The sequence below is a fragment of the Tasmannia lanceolata genome, unplaced genomic scaffold (genome assembly GCF_043159265.1).
Source record: "Tasmannia lanceolata isolate RefF3 unplaced genomic scaffold, GAP_Taslan_0.1 ptg000023l, whole genome shotgun sequence".
Taxonomy (NCBI): Eukaryota; Viridiplantae; Streptophyta; class Magnoliopsida; order Canellales; family Winteraceae; genus Tasmannia; species Tasmannia lanceolata.
Genome location: NW_027518700.1, coordinates 19,074,603 through 19,093,444, shown reverse-complemented (window position 1 = coordinate 19,093,444; position 18,842 = coordinate 19,074,603).

Below are 18,842 nucleotides of genomic sequence, written 5' to 3'. Positions count from 1 at the left end.
TCTAACTTAACATTTAGATAGGGTAAATTCTAATCCTATCTTTTTGAATCCTAATTTCCAAAACCGACTAAACTTTACTTTGATAACAAATGTAACGCCCCAGATTTTTGGAAATACCAACTCGGTGCGTAGAAGAATATTACATCATCTTTCTCAAAAATTTCATTATTCTCAAGATCTCAAATACAACAACTACGTTTAGAGGGTTTACAGAAATTAGGTCTAACTTATTACATCTTAATTCAAGACATAGTTGATACATATTTAAAACATATTTGTCCTTTAGAACAGTTCTGGATTCAACTCTAGCATTCATCATCTTTCATCTATACTTCACCTGGGGGTTGGAACAATAAAACAAGGAAAAAAAAAGGGGTGAGCTCAAATAGCCCAGTAGGGTATAAACAACAAGTGATGTAGAATTGTCAAGCTCATAAGAACATGATATTTTGTAGATAGGACATCTCACATTATAAACATGGAAAGAAAGAATAAGCACAACATACTTTCCAAACGTATAGAGAAAACTTACAGAACTTGATATCAAGAATTATATATAGAATTATATATATAGACTTCATTAAGCATAGATGCTTTCATTCATAGCCATATCTCGACCCATTCATAGCCATACCTCGGCTCATAATCCTCTAGATTTACACTCTCTAGAGTCGTCTTTACCCACGTGCACATGGAGGACTATAACGCGTCCACCCGTCATCATATCATAACTCAGTCCATATTCAGAATTAGGGTATCACAAGATAAACTCTAAACATAAACATATCTCACGGAAACAAGTTTCGATGATACAAAATAGAATTATAGCTTTATCAGTAAAATCATTTATCTGAAAGGAATGGGGTCTGAAAGAAAGGATCCCCCTTGGATTCTCATCAGTTGTGGATCTTAGAAGGATAGAAACTCTTATAGCAATTGCGTATAAAGAGAATCAAAGAATATGAAATATTCACATCTAGTATATCAAAAGAGAATCAATGGAGAAAACTCTTACATATAGCAAAAGAGAATCAATGGAAGAAAACCCTTACATATAGCAAAAGAGAATCAATGGAAGAAAACCCTTACATATAGCAAAAGAGAATCAATGGAAGAAAACCCTTACATATAGTTTTTCGGTCACAGGTTTGTTTGAGCTTACACCTTGGAGTGGATAACCTGTAAATATATTCTAATTTTATCAAATTCATGTTTTAAGGCAGTGTCCTTTCTGTCCAGGTAATGTCCATCTATGTCCAAAATAATGTTCCCTGTGTTCAGTGTTCTTTCTATTAAATTTTTAAGATCATGGGGCCCAGCATGCACTATTCATATGGACCCCACATGTTACTATTCATGTGAACCCCACAGGTTACTATGCTCAGCAGTTCATCATTCTTTGATTTAGTTTATTTCTTGGCTACTATGCTCAGCAGTTCGCCTTTCTTTGATTAAAGTTTACTTTACGGTTACTATGCTAGCATTTCACCGTTCAAATAAGATGGGCTACTATGCTCAGCAGTTCGCCTTTCTTTGATTAAAGTTTACTTTACGGTTACTCTGCTAGCATTTCACCGTTCAAATAAGATGATAAAACTTGCATAATCTATAGCGAGTTATCGCCTCTTATGCATGCTTTATCCTAATATTTACATAGGTGGTAGAACCAACCATATTACCCATAATAAATACTTTAACTATATGAAAGACTTACCTTGGTAGTGATGAAGTGGATTTCCTTTTCCTTCTCCTCTCTCTCTTACTCTTTCTTCTCTCTCGTTCTCTTTTCTCTCTTTTTTTTTATTTTTCTTCTTCTTCTCTTCCTCTATTTATAGGTATTTTTTTTCAACTACAGTCTTAAATTCACAACTACTCTTTTAAATGCTTTTACAAAAATTATAGGAATAGTAAAGGTATAAATAAATGAATAGTAAAGGCTGCTTGAATAGTAACAGGATGATTAATATTATTTAATTATTATTTTCGTCGGTGAAGCGCAACTACTTGTTAATGATAGTGGTTGTGGAGTGACCCGCTTAACCAATGAGTTAATGAAAGTGGTTGCGGTGTGTTCTTCTGGTAGTGGTTCCCACTAATGATGGGTCCCACTGGCGTTGGGTCCCACTATTTGTGGGTCCTGCTTGTTGTGGGTCCCACTGGTGGTAGGACCCGCTTGTGTGGGGCCCGCTGATGTGGGACCCACTGTTGGTGGGACCCGCTTGTGAATAGTACTCGGTGGGTCCTACTGTGAATAGTAATTTTGAATAGTTTATCTCAATAGTGAACTTGTATAGTATTTCTGCATATTAATCTTACGTAGTATTTCTGCATAGTAATCTTGCATAGTGACTATTGTGAATAGTAATATTGCATAGTGACTATTGTGAATAGTAATTATGAATAGTGACTATTGGTAATTTTTAATATGTGTAAGTATCTACTCATTTTTAGTTGACATCTGGGTCGGTGGTTTAGTGGTAGGAAGCCGTTCAATCCTCTCTCAGCGTTGGGTTCGAATCGCGTACGCCCCATTATGCCAAATATCCTCATGCCCGATTAACTCGGGGAAAAATGAGTAATGGCCGATGATTACCCACCTATGAGGCCATTTTTATTTATTTGTATATATATATATATTTTTTACCGGTTATTACACTTATATCCAGGGCTATGCAGCCAATGAGCGTGATCCTTTAACTTTGTGCATTGCTTAGATCATTCGTGATGTACAAGGGCATGGATCATAAGCATAGTTCACCCTCATAGTGAATAATGGGGCCATATTTTTTACACAACTAAATATATATGTATATAGGACGTACATGTGCGACTAGCACATGTGAGCCTAGTTATAGCCTGACCTTGACCCATTTAGTATAGGAAAGTGGTTCGCCTTGTGCAGCCATTCAGTCCGTATTTTAGTACTCACCAGTCATTTATGAGTCGAGCCTCCTTGACTCCGTTAGACTAGATTTAGGGCTGGTGCCCCTGGTTACGATATATATATGTATATATATCTTAGTGAGGTTTCCTTATCTAATTCAAATCAATTATATATGTCCATTGTTCAGATTCGGATCTGGTATGTGGCTTTTTATTTGCCAATTATCATGGCCGTGGTCTATCTGATACCTTTGATTATTAGATAGGAGTTTACTCTTTAGTAAGATTTCCTTATCTATCTTAATCAAGCATATCCATGTATCATTTAGATGAAGATCTGGTCGGTGGCTTCCACTTGTCATCATTATGGCTATAGTCTGTCATCTGATCCTTTGATTACAAGGACTCATATCCTTTGTTGTCTTACCCGTTGATTATTAGATAAGGACCTATTCTTTAGTAGGGTTTCTCTATCTATCTTAATCAAATATATCTATCCATCTTTCAGAATTAGATTTGGTCAATAGCCCTTATTTGCTATCATCATGGCCATGGTCTATTTTCTTCCCCCTTTGATCAAACCTGATCCATGTCCCTTACCATTGATTCACCTTTTGGATCATGATTGAGATCATTTATGGAAGAGTTGATTTTGTCGAGTCTATCTATACCATCATTACATGATTTATTGCCGAGATTATCCTTGTATTTGTCTATTTAGGGTTGACCCTTCTTTTTCTCATCATTCTATATCATTTGAATGTTAGGTAATCATGTTGAACCAATTGTTGGAGAATTGGATTTACGAGATTCCTAGAAATCAAAAAGTCATCCATCTATCAACTCAGTCGAACAGATTGTCGATATGCTTCATTACATGGATATCTCAAAAATAGAATGGGAAAGCCTCAGTGCAGCGGCTAGATGCTGGGATTCTGTCTTACATGTTTTTCATTTTGGGTTATATGATGTTTGTCTAGTCGTTGAGGAATGGTGTACATTGCAAGAAATTCCTCCTGACGGTCTTTTGATTCGGCCAACCTACCCGGATTTTCAAGTTTCTACATTTAATAGGTTGCTAAAAAAATTTTTGTGGATACCTCCTCCTTTCTTTATTGACAAAGGAGTACACATTTTTAAAATCATCAATGGAGAAAGGATTTATATTGTGCATATCATCATGGTTCAGGTCATACGACTGATAAATGTTTCACCCTGAAGCATAAAGTACAAGATATGATTGAGAAGGATGGATTCACTATCGAAAAGAATGATGTTACCCCAGGGCCTCTGAACACTCATGTTGTCCTGCCACCAGCTTTGATAAATGCCATTTCTACTGAAGGACCAATCTTAGATCCTGCATCTCTCATTCGCCCTATTTCTGAGACCCCACTTGTCCCATCAAACACTCGATCTGTAGAAGAATCTATTAAGAGAACAACAATTGTCAGCATGAAAAACTGGATGGTCAAACTCTTTGGACAGATGGCTATGCTAACTGAGGAAGTAAGAGAGATGAAAACCCAGATGCAGCATTTGTCCATTAGATGTGACTCAGCTCCAAAACAGTTTGTTGATGTGGGTACAATGACAGAGGAGACATCAGTTCAAAGTTTGATCCTTGATCGATATGTTAATTTCCATAATGGGAAAAAGTCTTGCAATGCTCCAAAAGAAGTTAAAAGTGTTGGACCTCTTCGCCAACCTCTTAAGAAGCCTTCCATTGCTCCGAAGGAGGTTAAGAATGTTGGATCTTCTCACCAACCTTTTAAGAAGCTAGTGGTAGAGGAAGAAAAGATGAGTCAAAGGAGAAGAGGGAATTCACTCTGATGCCATGTTCTCTTATAGTCAGTATGAAGAAATGGGTCACTGAAGGTTGCTTGAGGCTCCTGGATGTTAAACCTATTCCTAACCCACTACCCAAGTATTGGAGGTTAGATCAATACTGTGAGTACTACAGAAATACCGGCCATATAACAGAGAATTGTTTAGCTCTGAAGCACCCGATTCAGAACCGGATAGAGAAATACACTTTTGCTGTTGCCGAAATCTAGGCTTTTGTGAATCAGGCACTTGAGAGAACTATTCAACCCCCCAGAGATTGCATCACTTATGTCACTTCAGAGTCAGAGAATAAGTTGAAGGGAAAAGGAGAAATGTTAGAGTCTGAATTTCCTGAGAATGTTAAGGCAGAGAAAGTGATGCCACAAATAAGTTTTCAAGGGCAGTTTGGGGCGAGTCAACAGAGCCTCATGGGACCACCTTTTCCGAGATTCCTATACCATGGTCGGACTCCCTAATCAGCATTATCATGGTGGAAGGCGTACTACTCGTGAACTTCAGTGCCAGTTCATTTCCTCTGTTTAGTTATCATGTTCCAAGTGTCATGTTTCAAGGTTTAGTTTCTGTTAAGTGTATACCAACTCCTGTGCTGAGGTTGGTGAGTCTCGTAGTGTCAATGTAAAAAAAAAAGGTGTGTGTTATGTCAGTCAGTTTTCTCATCGAGTCAGTGTTCAGTCCTGTGTCAAATCTGATGTAAAGCCCATAGAGGCATGTTTATGAGTCATCAATGTACTTGAAGCTTTCAATTCAATGAAAGTTTGATTTCAATGTTATCAATGTTCTTTTGATTCACTTTTAGATCTAATGTTAAAAAATAACTAAAGACACCCTTCTCGGATGAGAATGTAGACGAAATTCCCATCGAGATCTAAAAAGGTCAAACGAGAGGAAGAGCGTCGATCATAGCCACTTGAAGAAGAAATCGAAGCCATTAATAGTGGTATCGAAATTCAAAACTCGAGAAAGATGGATTGGCAAAACTTTATCTCCCGAGGAGCGCGAAGAATTGATAAACCTGTTTAAAGGGGTTTGAGGTAGTCTTGCTTGGTCCTATAAGGATAAACCGGGTGAATGCCCTGTCGTTGTTCAATGCAAGACTCCATTGGCTTTAGACATTCAGACGAAAAGCATGATCCTAGAGAGTGAAACATCAAGCATCAAACGAAGCTGATGTGAACATTGAGAGAAGACTTTCAGATGCAAAGTCATATTCATAGAACTTGATCCTCAAGAGGAATATTTGAGTTGTATATCTTGGTAGGATTTTAAGTTATTGTCTTCAGAGAGTAGGAACAATCCTTATGTCCAAAGGAAAGAGGGTATCCAAAAGAAACAAAAGCATGAGAAAAGCAAAAGGAGAAAGGAATGTGTCCCTGAGACAACTCCTTCAAAATATCAAAGACCCAGATGATATAGTCAATGAGATATATTGAACATAAGAATTGTCTTTAACATTTGGAGACTCATGATAGTTCTGAAATTTTAGACATGGATTCGAGATCTCCAAGATGAGCATTGTGGTTGAAGTCTTCCTTAAGAATACCGCCAGACTACTCGACAAAAATACTCAAACTCTTTGAACCTTATTCTTCAAGAGCTTGCACGTCAAAGCATTAGGAGGCCATCCTTGGACGTTTGAGCCTTTATAGCCAAAATCCTAACATTTAAAAATCCATTTGTAAACCCTTTGAACCGAAATGTAAAATCAAACAATTCTTTTAACCACATTATAAACCAGGGGCATTTTGCACCTGAACTACGCGGACCTGATCCCCACCTCTTCAGGGGTACGTAGGCAGTCTGATTAATTCAAATTCGGTCAACCTTTGGGATAAAAGCAAAATTATTGCCTGTCAATCTTTTGAAGCTAAAAAAGCTAAACCATTCTTTGCTAAACCCAAAAAGAGAACTACGCGGACCTGATCCTTCATTTTTGGGGTACGTAGGCAATCTGACAAGACCAAATACGGTCCAAATCGTTTGAACCTAAGAGATATCCTACCCTTTTGAACCCAAGCCCACCTAGAAAGTCCTTCTGGTGAAACATGCAAGGTTCAAAGCAAATGAGAACAAAAACAGAAAAAAAAGAACGAGAGTCTGAAGACCCACTAGGTTGAAAACCCGAAAGGGCGGCCTAGAATCATGCATTTGCTAAGTCAACAACCAGAAGAGTTGGCTTATGTAAAAGTAAGAGTAGCGGTCTGCTGGATTGAAAAACTTGAAGAGGCAATCTAGTTAGAAGCAAAGACTTCCCATAAAAAGTGAATTCATGAGATTCAAGAGGAGTTCCTCAGTCGCGAAGAATTTCAAAGTTTGAGTGCAAGTAGTGCAAGCAAAAGTTGAGGCAAGTGGTCATTTAGACTGAAACCTTGGAAATCAAAAGTTGAGATAAGTGGTCATTTAGACTGAAAATTTGAAAAGCAAAAGTTGAGACAAGTGGTCTGTTAGACCGAAAACTTGGAAGAACAACGATTGTGACTTCCTACGAAGAGAGAAATCATGAAGATGGAGGAGCAATCTCAAAACTGGGCAGGATCTTGAAATTCTTGTAGAGTCGGCGAGACTTGCTTTGACATCCTTCTAAACTAGGGGGCATCGAAACTGAGCAATCCAAAGGGGGTAATAACCATGACGGAAATCCCGACAGAGGAAATTAGAACCTCTTGACATGGTTTTCGAGAGTACTCTAACAATGGCTAACCTTATCATAAAAAATGACATATTTTATCTAAGGGTGAATCAAAAGTGAGTCAAGTCCCTTGAATAATTTGAGTCTTCTTTGATCGAGTCTTTGGAAGTCTTTTCCTCATTCTTATCCATTTTCTCTCAAAAGTCAAAGTGTTTGGCACTGGAAGAGTGAGAGTACACCTTCTGAAAGGCGAAGAAAATTCAAAGTGGATCCTGGTTTGGAAATCGAGGAAGGGGCAAGACACATTTGGTTCAAACTTGCCAGAAACAACCAAGCCTGAAGTAGTGAGCAGTAAAAGAGAGAATTTGCAGACTCAGCCATTGTGGAGATTGTCCTACCCTCTTGCCAAAGAAAGAACCCATGCAAACTTGAACTTTTCTTACCTATCCTGGTTTTGCTCTCCTATGAATCCTGTCATGGAAGTACATCATACTAGAAGCATCTTTTATGACTTCTGTCATAAAAGATATCAATACAAGATAATTGAGATAAATATTCTTAGCAGATAGAGACAAGAGAAGCTTGAACACTCTTTGAGTCAAATTCCTTAATTGAAAAGTCAATGTTTCAGAAAATTCAATCCCCAGCGAAGTCTAGAACTTATTCTTACGGTTTTCAAATCTTAGCAGAATGCTTTTCCTCTCTTTAAAAGAGTCAATACCCAAAAATACTATCAATTTACTCAAGTTTAGTCCTCAGCAAAGATCATGCACTCTCATTCTCTTTTCTAGGCAGGAGAAAGCTATTCCATCAATGAAATCGATAAAAAGATTAATAAACCCATCAATCATGTTTACAAACCCTTTGGGTCTAAAAAAACTTTTTCTTTGATAAACCCAAACAAGGGGCATTTTTTTTAAGAAAAAAAAATCTTTTGATTGCTAGTCAGTGAAGTGCCAAGTAGTGATGAGTCTTGTCGTCCGGTGAAAAGTAGTTTCACCTTGGTATTGAATGTTAGGGAGAGAAGTAGTTTCACTAAATATTCGAATACCCAGATGATTGACAATGAAGTGTCAAGTAGTTACATCTCTAATCATCGCCCGTGGCAATTAACAATGAAATGTCAAGTGGTGACCTGTATAATTGTCGCCCCGCAATGTGCCGCTACCTAATGAGTTAGGAGTCAGGCATATCTGTGAAGAGGTTTGTATGGAACTGTTTAGCAAAACCATACGAATCTGGATTTACATGGAGCTGGTTTATGCGGCACCATATAAATCTTGGGTGATTCGCTACCTTGAAAGAGAGGAGTCAGAGTTACCCAGATAGCTAAACAGATGAATTTTAAGCAATGGTCTGTATAGCAATCGCCTGGTGAAAAGTAGTTTCACCGTGTTTTCAAATTGGGCGAAAAGTAGTTTCCCCGTTGATTGGAAGATTGGGCGAAAAGTAGTTTCCCCGTGATTTGGAAGATTGGGTGAAAAGTAGTTTCTCCGTGGATTGGAAGATTGGGCGAAAAGTAGTTTCCCCTTTGATTGAAAGAGTGGGCGAAAAGTAGTTTCCCCGTGGTTTGGAAGATTTGGCGAAAAGTAGTTTCCCCTTTGATTGGAAGATTGGGCGAAATGTAGTTTCCCCTTGGATTGGAGGATTAGGCGAAATGTAGTTTCCCCTGGATATGGAAAGAAGAGAGAAAAGTAGTTTCAATGATATGAGGATTTTAGAGAGAAAAGTAGTTTCTCAAGAATGAAGATTTTGCAGAGAAATGTAGTTTCTCATGATATGAAGAGAAGAGAGAAAAGTAGTTTCTCAATGATATAGTTTTTGGAGAAATGAAGTTTCTTAGAGATAGAATTTTTGGCAGAAAAGTAGTTTCTCAATGATAAAGAATTTTTAAAAGAAAAGTAGTTTTTCAATGATATAGAGTTTTTGGAGAAAAGTAGTTTCTTAGAGATAGAGTTTTTGGGGAAAAGTAGTTTCTCAGAGATAAAGTTTTTGGAGAAAAGTAGTTTTTCAGAGATAATGATTTTGAAGAAAAGTAGTTTCTCAGAGATAGAGTTTTTGGAGAAAAGTAGTTTATCATGAATAAAGATTTTGAAGAAAAGTAGTTTCTCATTGATAGAGTTTTTTGAGAAAAGTAGTTTCTCATGATATTGAGCGAAGAAGAGGTAAAAGTAGTTTCTCATGGTTATGAAGGTTGAGTGAAAAGTAGTTTCCTTTTGATTTTGAATGCTTAAGTGAAAAGTAATTTTTATTTGATTTTGAATGGTTGTTTGAAAGTAGCTTCCATATTGTTTTGAATGCTTGAGGTGGAGAGTAGTTTCACCAGTTTGGTTTGTTATGCCGAGTAAATGGATTTGAAAGAGAGGCTATCTCACTGATATGTTGTGATATGTTTTACTGAGTTAAGAGTCGGAGAGAGGCTTTCACACCAATGTTTGCAGAGTTTTAGCGTTGTTGAAAATCCATTTAACTAGTTTACCTTTGTGAATACCATGTTAGAATCAAAACCCAAAAAATTATTTTGTTTTGACAGTCGGGTCGGCCAGAATGTGTTGTCTTGTCAGCTTTGCCATTCGTCTGATAAGCACACTCTGCCAAAGAGGGGCATCTGTAGACACCCCATTTTGAACGAGCCTTAAGCCTTTATTTTGAATAAAAATTTCTTTAAATAATTGATTTAGTGTCCTGAATCTCATCTTAGAGTAGGTTAGGATCCCAAGTAGGCTCCATTAAAATTGTAGGAAAATCCAATAAAAAATTGTTGAGTTCGTAGTGTAGTGTAGTGCAATAGAGGGGTAAGACATCCAATAAGGGTGTGTTATTATCAATTTCATGTGGAATAGCTGATCCACCCCTTTGTGGGTTTAAATATCCATAAGTACATTAGATGGGGGATATGTCAATAAAAAGAGTGGTTGTCCATGGGAAGAGCAAGGGGGGTTAATTATCTAAATAGGGGTTAGCCGAGAGAGAAAGAGGGGTGAATATATCATTTTTCTAACCAAATAAAGTAAAAAGGGGGGTGGATCATCTACATATAGGCTGACTAAAAGAAGAAAAAGTGAGGTTATATCATGAAGCAAATGAAGGTTGACTTATCCCAAAAGGGGGGGGGGGAACCCGAGCAATAGAAATTTAGAATACGACTTCCTCTTTATTACCCAGAAAGAGGGTGTGTGTTGGCAGTACAGGGGGTGGTTACTATGAGGAAAAATGAAAAATTTTCACTTTCTATAAAATGGGGCAGAGAGAGGGATCAAGCAAGGAGTTCTCATTTCTTTCTTTTTTCCTCTAAAAAAACTAGCCAGGAGAGAGAGAGCTATAGAGTACTCACCCACACCCTTACTTCGACCTTTCTTCTCTGGCCAAAATTGCTGGTTTCCGCCCAAAAATCTGGTCAAAATCTCGGCCAATCTTTTTCTTTCTCAAGTAGATTGCTTCAGTTTCTCCTTTGCTTGGTTCTCTTACAACAATAACCTCATAGATCTCATCTCTCAAACCTTAACCAAACCTTAGCTCATTTGATCTTCTCCGGTCAATTTCCATGGATTCCGGCCAGAGTTAAACCAGATCTGGCCACCTGAGCTTCGATTACCTGGTTCTCACTTTAATTACCATATTTCCTTCCATTAATAGCCTTAAATACTAGTGTTTTCTTCTTTTACTATCATCGAACCCTATTTTTATTGTCATCTTCTAAATCTCTTTACAAAAATCTAGATCCCAACCCTATGTTCTCAAATTCCACCGTCAGGTCCATATTTTTCATGTGAACCCTAATTCTCTTTACTGAAAGAGGAAATTATTTGAGTTGAAACTACAGATCTGAAAACTCAAGCTAGTAAAAGAGGCTTAAGAAGCAATTCTTATTGGAAGGGGGTATTCTCTGCAATTTCAACATATTTGGTTTGATCTTTGAAAATCATCATGGATTTTTGTTTTTTAATTCATCTTCTCGGATAATCTTATTTTAATCTAGATCTTTCTTCTTTTAAATGCCTAGTTATTTTTGTTATGGTGTATTTATTTTGTCAAAAGGTTTGAATCAGTTTATTTTACCTCTCTAGATGTTTATGAATGTCTATCCCTGTGAATATCGTTTATTATCATTATTTTGATGTGATTCATGTTATTAAAAGTTCTTCGGTGATGGTTAATCAATTCATCAGGTTTAATTAGACAATACATATACTAGGTAGTTATCTTGAACAATTCATGAGCATATTCCTATACAATAATTTAGAAGTACAGGTTCTGAAGTAACGGGCACAACCTGTCTGAATTTATGCATATGTAGGAGTTAGGGTAAACCTGTAGAATTTTATGATTGCAACAAAGTTAATGTGACTTGGAAAATGAATGTATCTGAACATTTATTGATTTAATGAGTTGAATCATGTGGTTCCCATATTTCTCAAATGTAAATTCCTTGATGTATGGTTAATTTGCGCATGGATGATGTACCTTAAATAGCCTAGACTACATATCACCTGTATGTTTACCACTTTGGTGTATGTTTCAGTATCCCCCTGCAATGACTATGAGAACTGAGTAGACATTTCGTATGCTCATAATTTTGTCCCTTTGTGAATAAGACATTAAGATAAGTTGGGAATAAGAATTCAGGTGGTACCTGACCATCAATAGGGTTGATGGCTATCGATGTTGGACAAGTGTGTTTGAATGATCCTATCTAGTTTATTTATTTCTTTAATAAGAATAACACTAACTTGGCAATGTTGTTGGCTTAAACTTATTTTCCCTTCCTTTAATTACTTTAAGGGAGGTAATCATAGGCTCGCATTTATTTAAAGTAGTATTCTCTCATGGCTGTTTGTATTGTCACATGTTACATGCACCTCATAAACGGTGTCATGTGTTCGTGAGTGTGTGTGTGTAGCTGTGAGTGTGTGTGCATCTATGTGTGTGTGGGTGAGAGTGTGTATATGTGTGTGTAGGTGTATGTATCTGTAAGTATGTGTTAATAAGTGTTGTATGGATGTGTCTGTTCTAGTGAGTGCTTGTAAGTTTGCGTGTGTGTGTATGTGTTAATGAGTGTTGTATGGTTGTGTCTGTGTTCGTGAGTGTGCGTGTGTAGCTATGTGTGTGTGTGTGTGTGTGTGTGTGTGTGTGTGTGTGTGTGTTAGTATGTGTCTGTGAATATGTGTGTTAATGTGTGTACGTATGTGCTTATGTGTGTGTGTGAGTGTATGCTTGTGTGAGAGAGTATATATGTGCTTGTGAGTACATGCTTGTATGAAAGTATATGTATATGTATGTGTGTTTATGAGTAGGTGCTTATTTGAATGTGTATGTGTCTGTGAATGTATGTCTGTATTCTCCTCGCTATGGTGATCCTTAAGCTGTCCAGTTATGAATTCTTCCTTTTTTGACCTCAAATGTTCAAAACTTTCGAAAAAAAATATTTATATCTTCTAGATCTTGTCGAGCCGGTCAGTTCGATATATGGCGGCCCAAATTTGGCCAAAAGACGAGTCATGCTTTTTTAAAGTTTCAATTAGTTTTTAGAAATCTATCGCGTCGAGTAACTTCTAAGCTGTTTCTGGCCGGATTCGGTCGAAGCCATAGAGGACAAAGTTGTTCGTTGTGAGATTTTCTAAAACTTTGTCAATGTGTGTATTTTTTCAGAAACAATGTCTGGTATGTCAAAAATCATTTTCAAAATTTCAGTTTTCTGAAAAAATGGTTTGCTGTAACAGCAGATTGTCGGCTATATTTGAGGCACTTCCAGCCGGATCTGACCAGAGCCGAAGAAGAAAAAGTTGTTCCTTCAATGATTTTCTAAAACTTTGTCCTTGGGCAATGTTTTCTAGAAACGATGTTTTGAATGTCAAAAAGGAGCCTGAACTTTCAGTTAAAACACTAATATGTCTCTTAATGGCGATGGATCGGAAGAGGCCATTTATCGGCCACTTCTAGCCAGATCCAAATGAAGTGGTCAACTGAGAGAATGTCTCTTATGCTGAGATCTACAATTTTGATTCGTAGAGTTTTTAATGGTTTTGATGTTTGAGGGGTCTAAAAGTCAACGTAAACTTTCATTTTTCACACTATATGACAACTCTGCAATTTCTTGAAAATCATGGATAACATGAGCTCTAATCATTTTTAGTGGTTGTGTTTGGATGTTTTGAGCTTGGTAGCAAGTCATGAATCATCTTTTAGATGTTTTTCATAATTTACTTGTCATTTTTGGGTCATTTTCGTGAAAATTGCATCTTTAGTTGTGATTTTGCCTTTTATTGCTTTTCAAGGATATTTTGGGCTAAAATCATTTTTGATGCTTATAGTTAGATATGATGAGTATGCTAACAAGTTTTAAATCATATATTGAAAGACTTTCCTGAATTGTTTGGCTTTTTTTACCCTTGTTTGGTGAAAATTACATGTTGGGTGGAAATTTCACTTTTTTTTAGATTGTTTTTAGCTTATAATGATTCTAATGCTTGTATTAGGATATGATGAGCATGCTAGCAAGTCACAAATCATATATTGATCAATTTTCATGATTTACTTTGTATTTTAGAGACTTATTTATGAAAATTGCATGTTGTGTAGAATGCTTTCAATTTTATTTTTTTATTTTTTTTAATGCTAAATGAATGGAACCCGTGCTACATGTCAACCTAGACATCTAAACTTCTAGGATCACTTCTAAACCATGTCTAGACCTTCCAAATACCATGAGTTTTTCATTTTAGGAGACATGCTTTGTCTCATTATTGAGTCACACATAGGAGACTATCCAAGTCTCAAGTTAAAGACTAACTAAGTCTTTTAGACCCGTATTCTTATTTCATTGCAAAGGCAATGATAGGGATACTTGGAGCCCACCTCTGTGTTTAGGAGACTTGCACAGTCTCACTAGCACCCTTGTTTATTTTCTTCTTGTAGAAAGTCTTTGACTTATTTGCCCCTTCTTTTATGGAGTTGTGAGATAGGCTTTAGCTTATTTGCACCCCTTCGTTAGTGTTATCAGTTAGGAGTTTATCTTTTACTGTGGTTACTACTCCCCTTTATTAGAGACTAAGTCATTCTTATTAGAGCTTTACCTGCTTGGGATCTTAGATCATTTTCATATCTTTGGGACACTAGTTTACTTGTTTTAGGACCTTACTTTTCATTCTCTTTGAGGCATTAGTTTACTTGTTGTAAATCATTTCACTTTGATACTAGTTGCTCGTTCGGGGTTTCCCATTTAGCTTTAGGGCTTTGCCCTAATTTGATTGTTATGTTTGCATGTTCCCTTTAAGGGTGAAAACATTTTTAAAAATAAAAAAATACTTGAAAATTTAAAAATCAAAAAATATTTTAAATTATTTTAAAACTCAAAAACATCAGAAATTTAAAAATAACAAAAATATTTGAAAACCAGAAACATAAAAATTCAAAAACATTTAAAAAATTGAAAAAAGTTTTAGGAGAGTAGTTAGGAAAGTTTGTTTCTGAACTACGTTGGCTTGATCCTCTTCCACGAAGTACGTAGGCAGCTTGGGATTTTCATCCCAAGTCCAGTCAAACCTACAAAAATAAACCATGTAAACTTTTTAAAAACATAAAAAATCTTTCAAGTCTTCTCAATAAACCTGTTTTTGAAAAGCTCTTCCTCTAAAGTTAGGAGTTTATCTTAGATAGGGTGTTTTGATATGTTGTGTGTTTGTTTTGTATTTGTTTTAGAGTTAAGAGTTTGTCCCAGCTAGGAACACCTCCGTCTGGTCAGTTGGAGATACTCTTCGCCGACTGATGACTAGGTTAGGGTGCGTTAGTTTACCCATGGTTTTTCCTAGGGTTACAGCCTAGTTACACGTAGGATATAGGAATCACCTGCATTAGTTTAAGGCTAACTTGTATTTAGTTAGGGCATATAGGGTGTCATAAAATCAACAATTCACTTGAATTTAAATAAGCGTTAAAGAAGCTTTAAATAACTAGTCCGATCTTTTAGGTCGAGTTTAGGATAGAGGTCTAGATGTCTAGGCATTATAGTTTAGAATAGACGCGAAGAACTACGTTGCTTTGATTCTCGTGGAGGCGGGGATACGTAGGCGGCTTTGGATGAATACCAGACCATCCAAAGAATGGGGCGAAATCGTTTAGAGTCTAGGGTTTGTTGAATTGTGTCGTGTGTGGTATCGAATCGTATTGTATGTTTTGTTGTGTTTTCTTACCTTCTTGTGTAGACCTTATACCTTTAGCTGTAGCATGCATGTGTTTGCCCACCAGAACTTAGACACCCATTAGGCATGACACTCATAACTTAGCTATGTTTAGGTGACACTTCCTTTATTTATTTGGTATGTGCTTATTATCCCTGGGTCATGCATGTTTAGGTAGACGTTTTCTTGGGGATATTCGTTCCCATTTCACATGATTTTCGTCCAAAACTCTTCAAAGTTAATAATAAATGGCATAAGAGACCAAGTGCTTGCACTCGAGCGGATTGAGATGCTCTTCGGATCTTCCTCATCCGTAATCACGCACGGACCCACATATATTTCTGGTTATCCATTACACAGAGGATTTGTTTTTTATGGGTTCCAGTGCTGACTTCCCTGGATGGCGACTCTGAGTTATTTTGTAGGTACGTCTTGGTTTCGAGCCTTGGCTCCGGATCAAAAGGTATCTGATTTATCGCCACTCGTGCTATGTTATGAGGGTGACACCTATTTTGAGAGTTCCTTGGTAGAGCTCTCCTTCATGTGGATGATCCAAAGGACCGACGGGGAACCATTTTCCTCGCCGCCTCCTCAGGATTGGGGTCCACACCGTTACATAAATTCGACGCCCTAGCCGATATTTCTTGTAGTAATTTATTCCAGAAACAAATCAGATTAAATCATGCAAACTTTTCCAACTCAAGCCATTCATTATTATTTTTACCAAAAGACTGGTTTTAACAAAAAAATGATACTTCAAATGCAGTGAAAACTTATCATAGCTCAAGAAGAAGGATAAAAGACATGAAGATCTCACAATTTATTTTCCTAAAATATTCATGAAAATGTCCTATATTACATTTCATTACAATCTCTTTACCAATATCTTGTAACTCTAAACACTCTCATTGACAAAGATTAAAAAAAAATGCAACAAGATAACATAAAAAAATACCCGTCAAATTTCCTCGAATTCTTCATCTAAATATCACAAGTTGCCTCAGGCTCCTCTTGAAAATATGATAATTTACTTATTATTTTGTAACTCTAAATTGTTGCCCTTAAAACAGGGCCAATAGATGAAAATCATATCCAACAAATCTGAATTAGACCCTTATAATTCAACTTAAGTCGAAAATTTATAATTTAGAATTATAAATCCACGCTCGTTGTAAACAAGTTGACTAGAGTCATCTTTCCTATGTCACCCATTCCATGAACAAATCATTTCATTATGCCATCTTTATTTTGGTTCCAACCAAGACGCTCCCTTGTATCAAGCTCCCTCACTCCTCCACAATTGTGAAATAGAAATTATTTCTCCCCTCAGTTATCCCATCTAGTCCACCAATCATCTTGTCCAGTCAAAACAATAACTTCACGACAAAATGAAACTCTGGTCCCAATAAATGAATTGGTGGGTTTCAGTAGCTACATGTTTCCAATAGTATTTGTGGGTATTAACATACATTGGTACATTAGTACCCTGCCTTCGGATCTAGGATTCTACATGGAACTCAGATTTTGAGAAATAATTTCGGACCTTAAGATATGGATCCAATAAATAGGGTTCAGATCCAGCTATTGTGCCCAAATCCTTTCCTTTAATATTCAATCCATCTGGATCCATTGGAACATCAGGGTCCATTAACACCCTTAATAGACGCCCTTGGTATATTGACGTGGGCTTGGCCCCTCGAGAATCAGAGCACAACTTATGGAAGCCCACCAATTGGTTGGTCCAGATCAACGACATGTTCTTCAATTTGATGGTAGTAATGATTTAAACGACTGCGTATATATTGGAAAAAAAAATCCATGCGTACCTTTATGCAAAATATTCCATACATGCATGGTCGTTGGTTTCAAGATTTATGAATTCCTCTATTTTTGTTGGGATTTTCGGTTATAGATTCGTATATCTATTTTATATATTTTTTTATTTTATGATTTTGGGTTTGTCATATGTTTCCCTTTTTGGAAGAGTATGTTCGGTAGCTACCCTTTGGAGCCTTCATATGGGTACTACTTTTTATACCCTCAAATAACAATTCTTCCCAAAAGAAGAAGCTAATCTGCCTGCTTTTTTTTTATTTAAGACAAAAGCTGTTGAAAAGTGAGCATCTAGTCGGACATGCAAAAGGCCATCTGTGACAGCTCTGAAGTGTGTTTTAAAAGTTTTCTTTTAAAAAATTAATATAATTTTTCTAGAGTAGTAAATAGCATCCATACAAAACATGTATATTTAAATGTAATTAATCATTTTAAGTTGGGTTATTAAAGTGAAATGTTATCAGCACAACCATATTTTCATATTTGCACGATCCAAGCTGTATTTTCTACTTTAATTGGCTCATTAGACCCTATTAGGAAATTTAATAACTTTTCGACAGCTCATTAAATCCTAAAAGATAAGATGGGTTAATGAAAATATCTCAATATGGTTGTGCAGATATCATTTCCATTATTAGACATTGCAAAAAATATCCCTCAAGCAAATGAATAAAAATATGAAGGGTATTAACATACATTAGTACATTAGTACCCTGCCTTCGGATCTAGGATTCTACATGGAACTCAGATTTTGAGAAATAATTTCGGACCTTAAGATATGGATCCAATAAACAGGGTCCAGATCCAGCTATTGTGCCCAAATCCATTCCTTTAATATTCAAACCATTTGGATCCATTGGACCATCAGGGTCCATTAACACCCTTAATAGACCCCCTTGGTATATTGACGTGGGCTTGCCCCCTCGAGAATTAGAGCACAACTTATGGAAGCCCACCAATTGGTTGGTCCAGAACGGCATGTTCTTCAATTTGATGGTAGTGATGATTTAAACGACTGCGTATATATTGGGATTTTCGGTTATAGATTCATATATCTATTTTATATATTTTTTTATTTTATGATTTTGGGTTTGTCATATGTTTCCCTTTTTGGAAGAGTATGTTCGGTAGCTACCCTTTGAAGCCCTCATATGGGTACTACTTTTTATACCCTCAAATAACAATTCTTCGCAAAAGAAGAAGCTAATCTGCCTGCTTTTGTTATAAAAGAAATAAGTACATAGATCTAAGGAAGCCATAAAAAATAGATCTTGGGAAAAATATGACAAAACAGTCTATACTAAAACACATTTTTATAAACGAGCTGCTACTTCTGATAAATAGAATACTCAAAGACTAGCATTTCATAGGAAATAAGATCAGCTTTTGCAATAACTAAATGATTTTGGATGATGAGAAGATTGTTGGCAGACTTGTTTCCCCAATTCAATAAAGTAAGAAAGGGATGCGATGGA